Genomic DNA, 19,342 nt, shown 5'->3' with positions numbered 1-19,342 from the left:
TTTAACAGCCCACTTACATCAATGGACAGATGATCTAAACAGAAAATCAACAAAGAAACAGTGCCTTTGAATGACACACTGGACCAAATGGACTGAACACACATATTCAGGACATTCTATCCTAAAACAAGTAGAACACACATCCTTGTCAAGTGCACATGGGACATTCTCCAGAATAGATCACATATTAGGTCACAAATCAAGCCTCAACAAATACAAAAAGATTAAAATCATACCATGCATCGCTATGAAACTAGAAGTCAACCACAAGAAAAATTCTGGAAAGAAAAGAAATACATGGAGGTTAAACAACATGCTACTAAACAATGTATGAGTCAACCAGGAAATCAAAGAAGAAATTTTAAAACTACATGGAAACAAATGAAAATAAAAACATGATAGTCTAGGGGCATCTGGGGGGCTCAGTCAGTTAAGTGCCTGCCTTTGGCTCAGGTCATGGTCCTGGGGTCCTGGGATCGAGCCCTTCATCAGGCTCCCTGCTCAGAGGGAAAAAGGAAACACAACAGTCCAAAACCTTTGGGATGCCCCAAAAGTGGTCCTAAGAGGGAAGTATATACCAATACAGGCCTACCTCAAGAAGGAAGAAAAATCTCAAGTAAACAACCTACCATTACACCTGTAGGAGCTAGAAAAGGGTCAAAAAAAGAAGCCTAAAGCTAGCAGAAGGAAGGAAATAATAAAGGTCAGAGCAGAAGTAAATGATACAAAACTAAAAACACAATAGAACAGATCAATGAAACTAGGAGCTGTTTCTTTGAGAGAGCCAAATCCTAACCACTAGACCACCAGGGAGCATCTGGGAGCTGGGTCTTTGAAAGAATTAATAAAACTGACAAACCTCTAGCCAGACTCATCAAAAAGAAAAAAGAAATGACCCAAATAAACAAAATCACAAATGAGAAAGGAGAAATAGCAACCAACACCACAGAAATGCAAACAATTATAAGAGAATATTATGAAAAATGATATACCAACAAACTGGACAACCTGGAAGAAATAGATAAATTCCTAAAAACATTTAAACTAGCAAAACTGAAACAGGACGAAATAGAAAGTTTGAACAGACCGATAACCAGGAAAGAATCTGAATCAGTTATCAAAAAAACTCCCAAGAAACAAAAGTCCAGGGCCAGACAGCTTCACAGGCAAATTCTACCAAACATTTAAAGAAGAGTTAATACCTATTCTTCTCAAACTATTCCAAAAAATATAAAAGGAAGGAAAACTTCCAAACTCATTCTATGAGGCTAGCATTACCCTGATACCAAAACCAGAGAAGGTCTCCATTAAAAAAGACAATTACTGGCCAATATCCCTGATGAACATGGACGCAAAAATTCTCAATAAAATACTAGCAAACCAAATCCAACAATACATTAATAAATTCGTTCACCAAGATCAGGTGGGATTTATTCCTGGGTTGCAAGGGTGGTTCAATATTCACAAATCAATCAATATGATATGCCACATTTATAAAAGAAAGGATGAAAACCATATGATCCTCTCAATAGATGCAGAAAAAGCACTTGACAAACATCCATTCATGATAAAAACCCTCAATAAAGTAGGTTTAGAGGGAACATACCTCAACATAATAAAGCCATCTATGAAAACCCCACAGGTGATATCATCCTCAGTGAGGAAAAACTGAGAGCTTTTCCTCTAAGGTCAGTAGCAAGACAGGGATGTCTACTCTCATCACTGTTTTATAACATAATACTGCAAGTCCTAGCCTCAGCAATCAGACAACAAAATGAAATAAAAGGCATCCAAACTGGCAAAGAGGAAGTCAAACTCTCACTCTTTGCAGATGATATGATACTTTATGTGGAAAACCCAAAAGACTCCACCCCAAAACTGCTAGAACTCATACAGGAATTCAGTAAAGTAGCAGGCTATAAAATCAATGCACAGAAATCAGTGGCATTCCTATACACCAACAGCAAGACAGAAGAGAGACAAATCAAGGAGTCGATCCCATTCACAATTGCACCCAAAACCATAAGATACCTAGGAATAAATTTAACCAAAGAGGCAAAGGATCTGTACTCAGAAAACTATAAAATACTCAGGAAAGAAATTGAAGAAGACACAAAGAAATGGAAAAACGTTCCCTGCTCATGGATTGGAAGAACCAACATTGTGAAGATGTCAATGCTACCTAGAGCAATCTACACATTCAGTGCAATCCCCATCAAAATACCATCCACTTTTTTCAAAGAAATGGAACAAATAATCCTAAAATTTGTATGGAACCAGAAGAGACCCCGAATAGCCAGAGGAATATTGAAAAAGAAAAGCAAAGCTGGCGGCATCACAATTCCGGACTTCCAGCTCTATTACAAAGCTGTCATCATCAAGACAGTATGGTACTGGCACAGACACAGACACATAGATCAATGGAACAGAATCGAGAGCCCAGAAATGGACCCTCAACTCTATGGTCAACTTATCTTTGACAAAGCAGGAAAGAATGTCCAGTGGAAAAATGACAGTCTCTTCAACAAATGGTGTTGGGAAAATTGGACAGCCACATGCAGAAGAATGAAACTGGACCATTTCCTTACACCACACACAAAAATAGACTCCAAATGGTTGAAAGACCTAAACGTGAGACAGGAGTCCATCCAAATCCTAAAGGAGAACACAGGTAGCAACCTCTTCGACCTCAGCCGCAGCAACTTCTTCCTAGAAACATCACCAAAGGCACAGGAAGCCAGGGCAAACATGAACTATTGGGATTTCATCAAGATAAAAAGCTTTTGCACAGCAAAAGAAACAGTCCACAAAACCACAAAAGACAACCGACAGAATGGGAGAAAATATTTGCAAATGACATATCAGATAAAGGGCTAGTATCCAAAATCTATAAAGAACTTATCAAACTCAACACCCAAAGAACAAATAATCCAATCAAGAAATGGGCAGAAGACATGAACAGACATTTTTCCAAAGAAGACATCCAAATGGCCAACAGGCACATGAAAAAGTGCTCAACATTGCTCGGCATCAGGGAAATCCAAATCAAAACCTCAATGAGATACCACCTCACACCCGTCAGAATGGCTAAAATTAACAAGTCAGGAAACGACAGATGTTGGCGGGGATGCGGAGAAAGGGGAACCCTCCTACACTGTTGGTGGGAATGCAAGCTGGTGCAACCCCTCTGGAAAACAGTATGCAGGTTCCTCAAACAGTTGAAATTAGAGCTACCATTCGATCCAGCAATTGCACTTCTAGGTATTTACCCCAAAGATACAAATGTAGGGACCCGAAGGGGTATGTGCACCCCAATGTTTATAGCAGCAATGTCCACAATAGCCAAACTGTGGAAAGAGCCAAGATGTCCATCGACAGATGAATGGATAAAGAAGATGTGGTATATATACACAATGGAATATTATGCAGCCATCAAAAGGAATGAGATCTTGCCATTTGCAACGACGTGGATGGAACTGGAGGGTGTTATGCTGAGTGAAATAAGTCAATCAGAGAAAGACAGGTATCATATGACCTCACTGATATGAGGAATTCTTAATCTCAGGAACAAACTGAGGGTTGCTGGAGTGGTCGGGGGTGGGAGGGATGGGGTGGCTGGGTGATGGACATTGGGGAAGATATGTGCTACGGTGAGCACTGTGAATTGTGTAAGACTGTTGAATCACAGATCTGTACTTCTGAAACAAATAAGGCAACATATTTTAAGAAAAAAGAAAAAGAAGAAGATAGCAGGAGAGGAAGAATGAAGGGGAGTAAGTCAGAGGGGGAGACGAACCAGAAGAGATGATGGACTCTGAAAAACAAACTGAGGTTTCTGGAGGGGAGGAGGGTGGGGAGATGGGTTAGCCTGGTGATGGGTATTGAGGAGGGCACGTTCTGCATGGAGCACTGGGTGTTGTGAACAAACAATGAATCATGGAACAGTACACCAAAACAAATTATGTAATATATGGTGATTAACATAACAATAAAAAATTAAAAATAAAAAAAGGCATCCAAATCAGCAAGGAATACAAACTTTCACTATTTGCAGATGACTTGATACTCTAATATAGAAAACCCACAAGACTCCACCAAAAAACTGCTAGAACTGATACATGAATTTAGTAAAGTCAGGATACAAAATCAACATACAGAAATCTGTTGGATTTCTATACACCAATAATGAAGCAGCAGAAAGAGAATTCAAGGAAGCAATCCCATTTACAATTGTACAAAAAATAATAAGATACCTAGGGAGAAACCTAAACTGTCAAACATTGATAGATGAAAGAAATTGAAGGTGACACAAAGAAACGGAAAGACATTCCATGCTCATGGATTGGAAGAACAAATATTGTTAAAATGTCTATACAACCCAAAGCAATCTACACATTTAAGGCAATCCCTATCAAAATACCACCAGCATTTTTCACAGAGCTAGAACAAACAATCCTAAAATTTATATGAAACCACAAAGACCCCGAATAGCCAAAGAAACCTTGAAAAAAGAAAAGCTGAGCTGGAAGCATCACAATTCCGGACCTCAAGGAACATTACAAAGCTGTAGTGATCAACACAGTATGGTACTGGCACAAAAATAGACACATAAATCCATGGAGCATAATAGAAAACCCACAAATGAACCCACAACTAGAGTCAGTTAATCTTCAACAAAGTAGTTAAGTATATCCAATGGGAAAAAGACAATCTCTTCAACAAATGGTGTCGGGAAAACTGGACAGCAACATGAAGAAGAATGAAACTGGACCACTTTCTTACACCATACACAAAAGCAAATTCAAAATGGACTAAAGATCTAAATGTAAGGCATGGAACCATAAATATCCTAGTGGAGAACACAGGCAGCAACCTCTGTGACATTGGTCATAGCAACTTCTACATAAGTCTCCTGAGGCAAGGGAAACAAAAGTAAAAATAAACTTTTAGGACTTCATCAAGATAAAAAGCTTCTGCACAGCGAAGGAAATAATCAACAAAACTAAAAGGTAACCTATGAAATGGAAGAAGATATTTGCAAATGACCCGTTAAAGGGTTAGTATCCAAAATATATAAAGAACTTATAAAACTCAATACCCCAAAAATGAATAATCCAATTAAAAATGGGCAGAAAACATGAATAGTCATTTTTCCAAAGAAGACATGCAGATGGCAAATAGACACACAAAAAGATGCTCAACATCACTGATCATCAGAGACCTACAAATCAAAACTTCAATGAGGTATCACCTCCCACAAGTCAGAGTGGCCAAAATCAACAACACAAGAAACAACAGGTGTTGGTGAGGATGTGGAGAAGGGGGAACCCTCCTGCATTGTTGGTAAAAGTGCAAACTGTTGCAGCCACTGTGGAAAACAGTGTGGCGGTTCCACAAAAAGTTAAAAATAGAACTACCCTATGATCTACTAGGGTACTAGGTATTTGTACTACTAGGTATTTACCCAAAAAACACAAAAATACCATTTCAAAGTGATACACGCACCCAAATGTTTATAGCAGCATTATCTACAATAGCCAGACCATGGAAACTGCCCAAGTATCCTTCAACTGATGAATAAAGAAGATGTTATATATATATATGTAAATGGAATATTACTTAGCCAAAATAAAGAATGGAATCTTTCCATTTGCAACAACGTGGATGGAGCTAGAGAGTATTACGCTAAGTGAAATATGTCAGTCAGAGAAAGACAAATACCATATGATTTCACTAATATGTAGAATTTAAGAAATAAGCAGAGGGGAAAAGAGAGAGAGAGGTAAACCATGAAAAGAGACTCTTAACTATAGAGAACAAACTGATGGTTTGCAGAGGGAAGGTTGGGGGGAGGGGGACAGGTTAAATAGGTGACCAGGATTAAGGAATGTACTTGTGATAAGCAGCAAGTGTTGTATGGAAGTGTTGAATCAGTATATTGTATACCTGAAACTAATATTATGCTGTATGTTAACTAACTGGAATTTAAATAAAAACTTAAAAAATAGATTAAAAATTTTAAAACAAAATACACTAAAGTTGAATTGGGTATCTTCAAAATTTTTCATACGACTGTTCATTAAAAACAATTTTTGTACCTTATGGCCACTTCATCTTTTTCCACCTTCCAAGAATATAATGTATAAAGGACTCATATCCAGGATACATAAAGTACTCGTAAAAGGTCAACAATAAGAAATCAAACAACCTAGTGAATATATGTATTCACCAAGGAAGATATACATATAGCAAGCAAATATATGAAAAGATGCTCATCATTTTTCATTAGGGTAATACAAATAATGCCACTATGAGCTATCACTACACACCTAGTAGAATAGCTAAAATCTAAAAACTGGCAATCCCAAATGGTGATGAAGATTTAATACAACAGGAAATCACATTCATTGCTAGTGGGAATGTAAAATAATACATTTACTTGGAAACAGTTTGGCAATTTCTTATAGAGCAAAACTGTCTTGCTATAGGATCCAACATTCATACTCCCCAGTGAATTGAAAATCTATATTCACACAAAAACCTACACAAATATTTATAGCAGCTTTATTCATAATTGTCCCAAACTGGAAATAACCAAATTGTCCTTCAACAAATGAATGGATAAACATATTTGGATTTGGAAACAATGGATACTGTTCAGTGATAAAAAGAAACAATTGATTCACACCAGATGCATCTTAAATATTACTAAGTCAAAGATACCAACTCCAAAAGCCTACATATTGTATGATTCTATTTATTTAATATTTTGGAAAAAAACAAATTATAGGGATGGAAAACAAATCAGTATTTGTCAGGGGTTGGGAGGAACTGACTGACTACAAAGGGGACTCGGAAATTTTTAGGGTGATGCAACTGTTCTTTACATTATTAGGTGGAAAATACATGGTTCTATGCATTTGTCAAAACCTTCAGAACAGTATATCACAGGGTAAAGTTTAATGTATGCAATTAAAAAAAATCATAGTATCCCAGGATGGAATGTAGCCTGTGCCAAATAAATCTAACTGTATTACCTATATATGATATAACTGCACTGAGAAAAAGGAGCTGACATAAGTCACTTTGGAAAATGATGTTTTGATTGGGAAATGTAAGACTAAACACAAAATAACTGCACATAAACACAATCTTAGTTGGTAAGTTTGTTTCTCACAGGGGTATGGTTTAAATATATGAAACTACAGCGATGCCTGGGTGGCTCAGTCAGTTAAGCGTCCGCCTTTGGCTCAGGTCATGATCCCAGAGTCCTGGGATCGAGTCCCACATCGGGCTCCCTGCTCAGCGGGGAGCCTGCTTCTCCCTCTGCCTGCCACTCCCCCTGCTTATGTGCTCTCTCTCTGACAAATAAACACATAAAATCTTCAGAAAAAAATATGAAACTACATTCAAGCTAAGACTAAACAAGTAAATAAATGGTAAATGAAGTGAGTCAGGTTCCTCACTATTAGTAAAAGAAGTTACAAATAAGCAAAGAGAGAAGGCTAGAATGAACTGTACGATGCTGGATTAGAGTCATAGACATCAGTATAAACTCATGTTTAGTATGTATAGAGATAGATACCTAAAGAAATGATTATAGATATGTGTGTATATATCAGTTAGTTTACATGCATATATTTCATCTCTGTCTGCCAAGAGACTAGAAACAATGACCCCCAAGGAGCAACAAGCACATCCAGCATCCAGACACTGGTTTCTAAATAGCATTCTCCAAAATAACAGAAAACAAAAACATCCAAGACATCCTTGGAGAAATGACTAATTCTAGGACTGGGGCAATGAAAATACAAGATGAACCTGGAGCGTTACATAGTGCCAAAAAACACAAAGTGCTCAAAAAGCAAAAGAACAGAGGCAGATCAAAGAACATGGGAGCCAACTAAAGGAGAACCAGATAGCCTAAGTTAGAACAATTTGAGCAATATAATTAACTAAATTTTAAGATTATTGCACAATACAAAATAAATGTCCATGAGTCCAAATTGATATACATAAGTGAATACATAAATAAATGGGGAAGAAGGTACTAATCTTTTTTTGGAAAGAATTTAAAATAATTTATGTAGATACTCCTCCCTTTAGGATGTGGGTCTTAAACACCATCCTCAGAGTATGGACTTGATTCAAAAAGATAGAGTATGAAATGGGAATAATACTGGGGTGCCTGGATCACTCAGTTGGTTAAGCATCTGCCTTGGCCTCAGGTCATAATCCTGGGGTCCTGGGATTGAGCCCCACAACAGGCTCCCTGCTCAGCGGGGAGTCTGCTTCTCCCTCTCCCCCTGATGCTCCCCCTACTTGTGCTCTCACTCTCTGCGTCAAATAAATAAAATCTTAAAAAAAAAAAAGTAAAGGGAACAATACTAACTTTCTTTACAGTGAAGAAATCTGGCAGACTTCACCTTAACTAAGTAATCAAGGTTAACATCACCAGTTATAAGTCATGCTAGTATCATGTACCCCCCAAAACAACGTGATAAGAAAGACATTTCACTTTTACGGTGTTCTTCCCTAAAAACCAGAATCCTGGTCAATCATGAGAACAACACCTAACAAACCCAAATTCAGGATCACTCTACAAAATACTTGGCCCAATAGTTCTCAAAATCATTCTTCTCAAAGGTCATGGGGAATACTTCTCAAAGGTCATGGGGAAACAGGAAAGGCTAAGAACCTGTCAAAGACCATTGAAGATAAATGATGACAAGTTAATTCAATGTGATATACTGGATTAGATTCTGGAACAGAAAAAGTATATTACTGTAAAAAAAAATCTACAAATCTGAATAAACTCTTGAGAGAAGCTAAAAGCAATATACCATTTTTTAAAGATTTAATTTATTTATTTTAGAGAGAGAAAGGGGGGGAGGAGCAGGGGTGGAGGGAGAGAGAGGGGGAAAGAATCTCAAGCAGACTCCATGCTGAGTGCAAGCCCGACACAGAACTCAATCTCACGACCCTGACGTGGGGCTCCATCTCACGACCCTGAGATCATGATCTGAGCCAAAAACCAAGAGTAGGACGCTTAACTGACTGAGCCACCCAGGCACCCCAGCAATTACCAATTTTTTTTAAGTTTTAACATAAGTGTTACATAAAATATTAACATTAGGGAAAGCTGGATGAAGAGAATACATGGGAACTCTCCATAAAATCTCTGCAAGTGTTTTATAAATCTAATATTCCAAAATAAAAGGTTTAGTTTTGGGGGGGTTGTTTGTTTGTTTTTTTTTGAGAGTGAGCAAGTGTGCTAGCGGGGTCAGTGAGGAGGGGCAGAGGGAGAGAGAGAAACTTAAGCAGGCTCCATGCTCAGCACAGAGCCTGATGCGGGGCTCAATTTTACAACCCTGAGATGATGACTTGAGCTGAAATCAAGAGTCAGCCAGTTAACCAACTAAGCCACGCAGGCACCCCAAAGGATAAGGTTTTCTTTAAAGTGCATATTGAATTATGATGCATCAATATAGAATAGTTATTGAGCAAACCAGAGAGAAACTGCAGCTCCTTTAAAATGCAGATTTGTGGGCACCCTCTCCCCATATAAACTGCATCAGAATTTTCTAGAAATGAAGCTGAAAATCTGCATTTTACATGGTCTTTAGATTATTCTTATGCACATCAAAACCTGAGTATTACTTTTTGAGAGCCCTGTGGCTTTTATAGGCCCAAGAGACTTTCAAAGCCTTTAAAAAAACAAAGTAGTAATGGTATTACCTAAGGTAACCAAATCTGGAGAAAGTTAAAATTCAGTATATGCAGGAAGGAAAAAGAAACATCATATGTAAGTGTTTGTGTGTGTGGTATGTGTGTATATATATATTTATAAACACACACACACACACATATGTATAGGGGCGCCTGGGTGGCTCAGTCGTTAAGCGTCTGCCTTTGGCTCAGGTCATGATCCCAGGGTCCTGGGATGGAGCCCTGCATCGGGTTCCCTGCTCAGCGGGAAGCCTGCTTCTCCCTCTTCCACGCCCCCCTGCTTGTGTTTCCTCTCTTGCTGTGTCTCTCTCTGTCAAATAAATCTTTAAAAAATAATAATAATATATACATATGTATATATATACATAAGCACAAAAATATATTAGTTCTGTTTCTTTAGAGAACGCTGACTAGTACACTGTCCATTCTGATAATTTTTTCTACCAATAACACTGTGAGCATCTTTTCTTTTAATGAGATACACTGCTATTTTACCAATGCTATATCCACTGACATTTTTTCACAAAATATGAAATTTAGATAAATTATAAGCAATATGTAGACTTCGAGAGTCCCATTTTGTTCTTTGCACCAAATAGCACAGAATCACCATTCCATATCCTGGCTGAGTATCACAATCACTTGTGGCACTTCTTAAAAGTACATATACCAAACTTCTATCCTGAATCTGCTCAATCGAAATTCCCTCAGTTGATTTTGATTCACAGCCAAGGGTTAAAATCCCTGGGCATATAATCATTTGACCACAAAATCTCAGAAAGAATATAGTCCAAGACCACTTTTTTTAAAGAACTTGAGGCTAAGGGAGAACAAATGGCTTACTCAAATTCTTAATAAGAATGAACATCAGGCTAATTTTTTTCATATTTGTAATAGGTTCCGTTTATTTTCTTACATAGATAAATTCCAGAAAAAATATGAAGGTTGTTCCTATCTCAGTGTATACATATTTGATTACCTGAACCACAGCTCCATTTCACTAATATAGATAGATTTAGGTAATAAGCAGATGAAGTTCTATTTTATAAGATGGTTCATGCCAGGTTCACATGAAATTCTCTGGTATGTAGTTAGAAGATCTCTCAAGGGTCTAAAATCTTGACCATTTATTGTGTTGTTAAAGTAATAAAACTGTCAGAGGACATGTAAATGTTACTATGTTATGTCCACTGATTTAATCAAAAGAAGGCTGACTGCACATTCCTATTGATGGAACTTTGATGGAAGCATTCAAAGAACTACCATAAATCTTAGCTTATTTTCTAGTAGCTAGCAAAAAAAAAATTTCAGAATCACTTCATATTATGGATACAAAAAATGCAGTATAATCAATAAACTTAGTTCTCTATTGGCTTAATCTTACTCCATGGCTTCTAAAGCAACATTTGTATCTTTTAAATAATTAAAAGTTCACAAAAAAACACACTTATAATCAGATAAAATGCATGTTCCTGCTAATTCAACTTTACCTGGCTAATGTCCAACTTTGGAAGAGTGGGCAAAAATATTCCATGTTATTATTATTATTTATACATTATATCACTCTAACCCAAATTATGAAATACAGGCTATTAATTCATGTTAATCATATCTCTTTAGAATAACACATATTCATACCACAATCCACATTAAGGTCCAAATTTTAGCTAACATTAACATTAGCTATTAAATCATAATATGTACACACAAATATATGCATTCAGTACACACATACACACCATGATTTTCTAAGATGTTATTGAACCTATCACAAATTTTGAAATGAATTGCTATTTTACAAAAATAGTCTGATTATTATATTATTACCTGTTTTCTCTTGTTTATTTGACCTAACAACACTCCTTTGCAAGAAGATAGCCTGAGAGATGCTCTACATCATTCAGCTATGAAACAGTTTTATAAAACCATGTGTCCCATACAGAGACTTACTCCAATGAACTGGTTTAATTTAGAATGTAATCTAACCAAATACATTTAACAGGATGGCTAGGAGAATCACCACCATGGTTTATAAAACAGTGTCTCTGGGAGAAAAGAAAGTAGACTTTTGGTTCTGCATAGAATCTTATTATTCCTATCTCCATTTCCCCTCCTACATTTGTAACAACTGAATAAACTGAATGTTTTTTCTCTTGTACCTATAATCTCTGCAGACAAAATGATTAACTAAAATACTCTGATGTGATCAATGTATTTACCAATCTGTAATAATATAAGAATTGATTATCATAATTTGGGGAATTGTGTACTTTGATCCATTTATAAACTTTTTTTCCCTAAAAATTAGGGATTGTTAATGTGAAAAAGAAAAAAAGAATTAAGGGAGAAGGGCCACATTGGGAAAATTGTATTTCTCTGTAGGATAACTGAGGAATACATTTGATTAAGGACCAAAGTAATGATTTAGGAGGGAATAAAAGCATTGATAATTGACAGAGACATGGTAAAATAGGGAAGGAAGCAATTTAAGTACATTATTTTGGACATGGAACTGATATTTCTAGTTATCATTAATGTTTTTAGTCTTTGGTGGTTTGTTAGGCTCTAAGGAGTGCTAAGGAATGTATGAATAGCAGGAGGTAAAAGAAAATAATATTCAGTGCCACCAGAAGCTGCTCTCAGCTCAGCTTTCCCCTTCTACTCTAAGCCAGGGACTTTACCACACACAAAGTGTTATCCCTCAGGAATTTTTTCAAAAGATTTCTCCCACTCAATTTCCAGTTTCAATGGCCTCTATCCTTTCAAGAGGGCCGCCTTTAGCCTCACCTTCCTTCCCAAATCCACCAGTTCCTCCACAGCACATCCTTAATTCATCTCCTGAAAAGAAATGCTAGGTTTTGTCTTTGCACTCAACCCCTCTTCCAACACACACGCACACACACACATGCACACGCACATGCACACGCACGCGTGCGCACACAAAACACAAACACGTGCTATATAAATTCATATCACTGCCAATGATTTCAAAGAATCAGCACTTTTCTGGCAGGAGAAAATCAAGGGGTAACATTACTAATGGACAACTGAGTCATAAAGGCAATAGCATTTGGCAGATTATTAACGAGCCTTTCCTCAAGAGTTGTTTGTCATGCAAGAAATCATAACTTAAGAGCACCATCTGTATGAGCAAAAGTGAAACGTTAAATAATCTTTCTTATCTAAAGAATATATCCCAATCCACTGATTCATATTGAAATAAATGAGGTTTACGATCATTTTGGCAGAAAGCTACTAAGTATCAGATATTTCCTAGGAATTTGAAATTCCCTAAATAGGCTGCCATGACCTTAAATATTCAGAGATATTTTTGGAATATGGCAAAAGTCTTCAGAAAATAAGTCAAAAGGACATTGTTTATTTTCCTGACAAGCAAGAATTGAAGAATTAAAAGCTCAAAAAGAAGATAATAAATGTAAATAATACACAGGAAGCTCTTTACAAAAAAACTTCTGCTTTTCTAAGTTGTGTTTTTCACTGAGTTTTAATATTTGCTGGTTGAGGTAATTACATTTTTATGAAAGAGGAAAAAATCAAATAAGCCATTCAGAATGTGGAAGAAAAGTTTAGAAAATTAAAAACTGAGAGTAAATTGGTTATTCATGTCAAATTATGAAGAATAATGATCACATTAAATATAAGCTTATCCTATTAACACTCTGGGTTAATATTAGAGTAAGGTATGGAATCACAGGAAAATTTTGAAAGGATTATGTTTTTTCCCCTAACTAGTTTGGAAAAACATACATTTGTGTTTAATGAACAAAACACCTAGAGCTTCAACCAAGACATTCTGGATCTTTAGGTTGGGAAACAAATAATGGAAATCTCATCTAAAATGGAGTTGGAAAGCCCTGAAGGGGGAGCTCTCAGACACGACCACTCACTGTGGATTGCAAACCCCAACTGGAAGAATCTGACCTCAGCAGGAAGAAACTTAGTTTACTACCCCAGCAGGAGGAAGGAAAATTTTCTTCTTGCCCATCAACAGCAACAGCCAATGAGAAACTCCCATACTCAGCCAATTAGAAGTTTGAACTCTCACCTTCCTATAATGGACTTTTGTTCTATACCGCCCCTCCCAATTTCCATCTTTCATCAATAAAAGCAAGTCCACTCCTTTGCTCTCCAGAATTGCCAATGGTTTGTCATAGTTTGCCTGTCTCGAATTGCAATTCCCTGCTATTCCCATATAAACTCATTGTGCTGGTAAAATAACTGGACATTTTATTTTAAGGTTGACAAGGTTAACTAACCTAATTTCACTAAATATATTTTCCCTAAACATAATTGCTATGTAGGAAAAGGTATGAGAACTCCTGTAGAAATTTCCGTATCTGTGACAACAGAAGTAAAGATTTGAAACAAAATATTTTTGAATACACGTGAATATTTCAAAGTAAATAAATTAATATATATTCTATTAATTATCAACTCATTAGCAACTAATTTTATATTGGCCATATTTGCATTTTATTGGTGAACAAAGTATGAATGATGATGTATAATCATAAACAGTGATTATAAAATAGTATAAATTTCCAAAGAGAAATAAAGAGACCAAAAAACAAAAAAACAAAGGTGCATTAATTAGAGCCATGGGAATAAACCTTTCTAAAAAATAGGTTATTCTAACTTTATCTGAGAGTACTTATAATATTCTGTCACTCTATCCTCTACCTTGAGAACAGAGACCACATTTGATTTTTCTGTGTATCTCCAGAATCAAAAACAGTGTCTGACACATATTCGGAGTATCTAAACAGTTGTTGCATTAATGCACAAATAAATGAATTATCAATACCTAGGATGGTTTTATGTCTTCCATTATAATATCCTTTAATTCTGAGGATATATTGCCTTTTAAATTTCCATATACATGTGTAGTATCTTGTATGCATGCACTTACAACAATAAGGGGGGGAAGATGGCAGTTTTGTCTTTGTTTAGTTTGGTCTGCTTCTCCATTAAAATGCAAACCCCATGGGAACAGAATTTGTCTCTTTGTTACTAATGTAGGCCCAAATCACAGACCAGTGCCTGGGCAATATTAGGTAATCAATAAATATTTGTTGAATGAATGAATAAAAGGCAATTTGAGATCAGTGGTATTTCCTACCACTGTGGTTCATTCCACAGAATATAACTGAAGGAGTTAAAAAAAAAAAAGAGGCTTGCTGAGTGGCAGTGAAAGTACAGATGAGGTCGGAGGGAGGGATACATCCACATGGTTAGCAGTGCATTCTCTAAGAATGCACCTAAAACTTGTGTTTTCTGCGAGAGAAAAGAGAAATCTGCATTTACCCAAGAGGAAGGGAACTGGCGAGCCAGGTGCGGCGGGGGGGGGGGGGGGGGGAGCAAATCTAGGATGTCAGTGAAGAGATCACTGACGCTGTCCATACTGGGGTCCAGACAGTGCAGAAGGAATGTGTTACTAGCACTGCGCTGCAAGAGTAAGAGATAAGAGGGAATACAGGGAGTGAAGAACAAGTGCAAAAAGAGTGGAAGACTGAGAGGTGGAAAGATTCGCTGAGACTTTGGAGGTGCTGCTCTGTTGGAAAAGACTGAACCTGATCATGAATAGGAGAGAAGTGGAGGTCCCTCCAGGAACTGAATAAGGAGGCTATCAGAAGTGTCATTAAGGGACGCCTGGGTGGCTCAGTTGGTTAAGCGACTGCCTTCGGCTCAGGTCATGATCCTGGAGTCCCGGGATCGAGTCCCGCATCGGGCTCCCTGCTTGGCAGGGAGTCTGCTTCTCCCTCTGACCCTCCCCCTCTCATGTACTCTCTCTCTCTCATTCTCTCTCTCAAATAAATAAAATCTTAAAAAAAAAAGAAGTGTCATTAATATGGATGTTGAGTCACTGAAGATAGCTGCCATCCAAATAAAGCTCTGTGATACTAAATATTCCAATGATTCCACACTGTACTTAATGAACAATCCCATCAGGACAATATTCCAGTACATTGCTCAAAGAAACCATGCATGTGACTAACTCAAAACGGTTGCACTTCTATTCACGAGTAACATTTAAAAGCATTATGTAGGCCACCCGCTCAGCACAGAGTCGCACTGTCACCCAGCTCCTTGGAACCTGGAACAGCGCTCGCGCTCGGCCCCGCCCCAGCCCCGCCCCCAGCCCCGCCCAGTCACGCCCCCCTAGCCCCACGAGAGCCCAGGGCACCCTCCCCTCTGACCCCAATGACCTGCTAACGGATCCTCACCCCACCCCCCAACTCCCGGGTAACGGACCCACCTTCCGGTTCCAGCCCAGAGCTCGTGAGCCGCTAGCCCAGGAGCCTGCCTGCCTCCTGCCTCCCTCGTCGCCCACCCTGAAAAGGCGCCGAGGACCCGCCGCCACCGCCTTTGGCCCCACAGCCCTCGCTTCAGCACCACCTTCGCCTTGATGCCCGGGCTGCCAGCCATGGCCACCTCGCCGCTCTCACAAGTGCGCCAGAACTACCACCCCGACTGCGAGGCCGCCATCAACAGCCAGATCAACCTGGAGCTCTACGCCTCCTACGTGTACCTGTCCATGGCCTTCTACTTCGACCGCGACGACGTGGCCTTGAAGAACTTCGCCCAGTTCTTCCTGCGCCAGTCCCGCGAGGAGACCGAGCATGCCGAGAAGCTGATGCAGCTGCAGAACCAGCGCGGGGGCCGCATCCGCCTCCGCGACATCAAGAAGCCGGACCGCGACGACTGGGAGAGCGGCCTGAACGCCATGGAGTGCGCCCTGCACCTGGGGAAGAACGTGAACCAGAGCCTGCTCGACCTGCACCAGCTGGCCACCGACAAGAGCGACGCCCACCTGTGCGACTTCCTCGAGAGCCACTACCTGCACGAGCAAGTCAAGTCCATCAAAGAGCTGGGGGCCTATGTCACCAACCTGAGCAAGATGGGGGCCCCGGAAGCCGGCATGGCAGAGTACCTCTTTGACAAGCTCACCCTGGGCGACAGCGACAAAAAGAACTGAGTTGGGACTGTTTCCCCTATAGCCACAGGGTGCATGGTGACTTTCCCTGATCACCATGCCGAGCCTGCATATTGCAGTATTGCCTTTGCAAAACGTTCCAGGTTTTTTCTTCCAGTTTTGCCATTTCTTCCAATAAAATTATTTGTTAAAGTTCTCTGGTTGATTCGTGTCCAAATCTCTCGCCTTTCCAGCAGTCCCTCCACCCACCCATGCCCCAACCACACACAGCTCAGGATCTCCAGAGATGGAGGGAGAAGGTATTCTATGGGATCCTGGAAAACACAAAATCAATCTTCCCTTTATAAATGATGTAGGGGTGGAATGGGGTGGGGTGGAATGGGGTGGGGTGGGGTGAGGTGGAGCCCTGGTGAATGTGGGAGCCAGTGCATGGTAAAAGTATAAAAACATGACCTGACAGTCACAATTGGGGTTGCCTCTGGAGAAAGTGGAGGGAATGGGATCAGGCAGGCATTAAAATAAAGGGTTCTTAAATTTTACTTGAAAATTTTTAGTTTACTGATATATGCAAATGTTAAATTTTGTTAACTGGGTAGCATGATGGAGACACCAGAAGCCAGCTTGGCAGAGTATCTCTTTGACAAGCTACCCTGGGCGCAAGTGACAGTGTAACTGAGCCTCAGCTCACTTTCCCACAGACAGGGGAGTGAGTTCATAAGTCACCATGCTGGACATGCATACTGCCCTTACAAAACATCTAAATATATTTTTTCCTTCAATTGTACCCTTTCTTCCAGGAAAGTAATGTGGTACCAGAAAACCAAAATTACCTTATTAGAAGAGCTGAAGAATACATGGTCAAGGCTGAAACTCAAATCTGTGATACTGAATATGAAGTACAATAAATCCCCTTGAATGTTAAGTCAGTGAGTCTGGCTGCTTTGAAGAATGTAGGGGGTTGGGGAAGACCTGAAGCTGGGAGGCCAGTCAGGAGATACTATAGTTGGTCCAATGAGAGATATTGGTGGCTGAATTGGAGGGGAGGCTCACAAGTGGAGGATGAGACACATTCTAGTTGGACTTGGATGAGTCAACAAGGTTTGCTCATGGACCAGAGGTGAAGAAGGAGAAATGAAAATAATCTAGGTTCTGATGTTTGGACTTGAACACCTGGGTTGACAATAGTGCTATTTATTAATTTGGGGACTTTTGCCAGAGGCACATCTGGGTTGGAAGAATGGGAAAGTCGTATCACATAAAATCTGAGATGCCTATTAGATATCCAAATAGAACTATCATGCAGGCAGCTGGGAAAAAAATGAATCTGGAGCTCAGATAGGAAGTCAAGCTTGGGAATATACACACGGGAAGCATTGTGACTGGATAAATTCACTTAGAAAGAATGTAGAGAGAGTATGGCACAGCCCACCCCAAGCCCAGGGCAGGTAACATTTAGAGAAGGGACTGAGGCGTTTGAACACCCAGAGAGCTGCTGACCCCAACTTGACCATTATCTTATTCCAGACTGAATGGCCACTTATGTGCACACCCACTGTATCCCCAAATCAGCCTGTTCCTGACCTCACTGTGGCCTCTGGATTGTTCCCTTCAGTATGTGGTAAAGATTTAGCCTTTTTTTTTTTTTTTAATCTTCCTGGCTATGTGTAGAAAGAAATTATGTCCCAGTTAAAAAAAAAAAAAAAAAAAAAAAAGATTTCCAAAGGAAAGGATAGACATGTATTTGTATGATTTTCTTTTTTATGTTCCCCTTTCAAAACTCTGCCTCTTTTTCAGTCCATTCTCTATTTAACCAGATGAAATCATCACCCATGTAGTCCCTAGTGCTATCTATCTGAGAAAAACACTCAAAATATTATGTTTCCTCTCTGCCATGTGTGGGTTACAAAGACAAAAGTTAAAAATTTACAGACTTTGTATCTTATATTCAAAGACACATGGATAGTTTTTTAAAGCCAGCAGATGGCTTTGAAGCATTTAGAAAAATATAACGAAGTTAAGGTAAGCAATAATTACATCCACGTCTCCCCATGGCTGTGCTTCAATAGTTCCTTAAGAATGAGGATTATGGTTCTCTGAGTTCAGTTTACAGGAAACTAGCTACTGACCCTTAACTCTGTTTAGTCAAATTTAGTCTTTTTCCTTTATTTCCTTCTCTGCCTGTTTTGAGGACCTCCTCTTTCTGATTTGTCTCAGACCTTACAGGTGTGTATGTACGTTGCTATTCTGTTACATACTGGTGATCTAACACATATAAGAGGACTAAAGAAGTCCGTTTTTAGTCTCACTCAAAGTTAAATCCATCAGTTTTTCTCCTTTTTTGAACACCCAGTGTTATAAGTGCATGCTATATTTGAGGTACTATTTCAGATGCTTTCCAGACGTTGTGTTGTTGTCACATCAACCTTGTGAAGTATGGATCCTCCCTACTTTAAATATGAGAAATTGGGTTCAGAGTAGCGTCATTTTTTTGGGACAGCACAGCTGATAAGTGATAGGGCTAGAATCATCTGACTTTAGAAGGGGATAAACTCTGCATATTTTCTGCTCTGCTGTCATCTCAATTCCTTGAGCCATGTAATCCACATTGCATAGATTATTTCATTTAAGCAGTGGTACTGTGGGATGAATCTCTATCTC

General features: G+C 39.0%; 1 pseudogene; it reads left to right on the top strand.

Moving 5' to 3' along the window:
* The first annotated feature begins 16,153 nt into the window (after positions 1-16,153).
* LOC148163121 (ferritin heavy chain pseudogene) lies at positions 16,154-16,726 on the top strand (annotated as a pseudogene).
* Positions 16,727-19,342: the final 2,616 nt, after the last annotated feature.

The sequence above is a fragment of the Eumetopias jubatus genome, unplaced genomic scaffold, assembly GCF_037043125.1.
Source record: "Eumetopias jubatus isolate StellerSeaLion01/CBP00866 unplaced genomic scaffold, mEumJub1_p1.0 scaffold_11, whole genome shotgun sequence".
In the NCBI taxonomy this organism is placed as follows: domain Eukaryota; kingdom Metazoa; phylum Chordata; class Mammalia; order Carnivora; family Otariidae; genus Eumetopias; species Eumetopias jubatus.
Note: the sequence above shows the minus strand (reverse complement) of the source record. Positions and strands in the feature narration are given on the sequence as shown.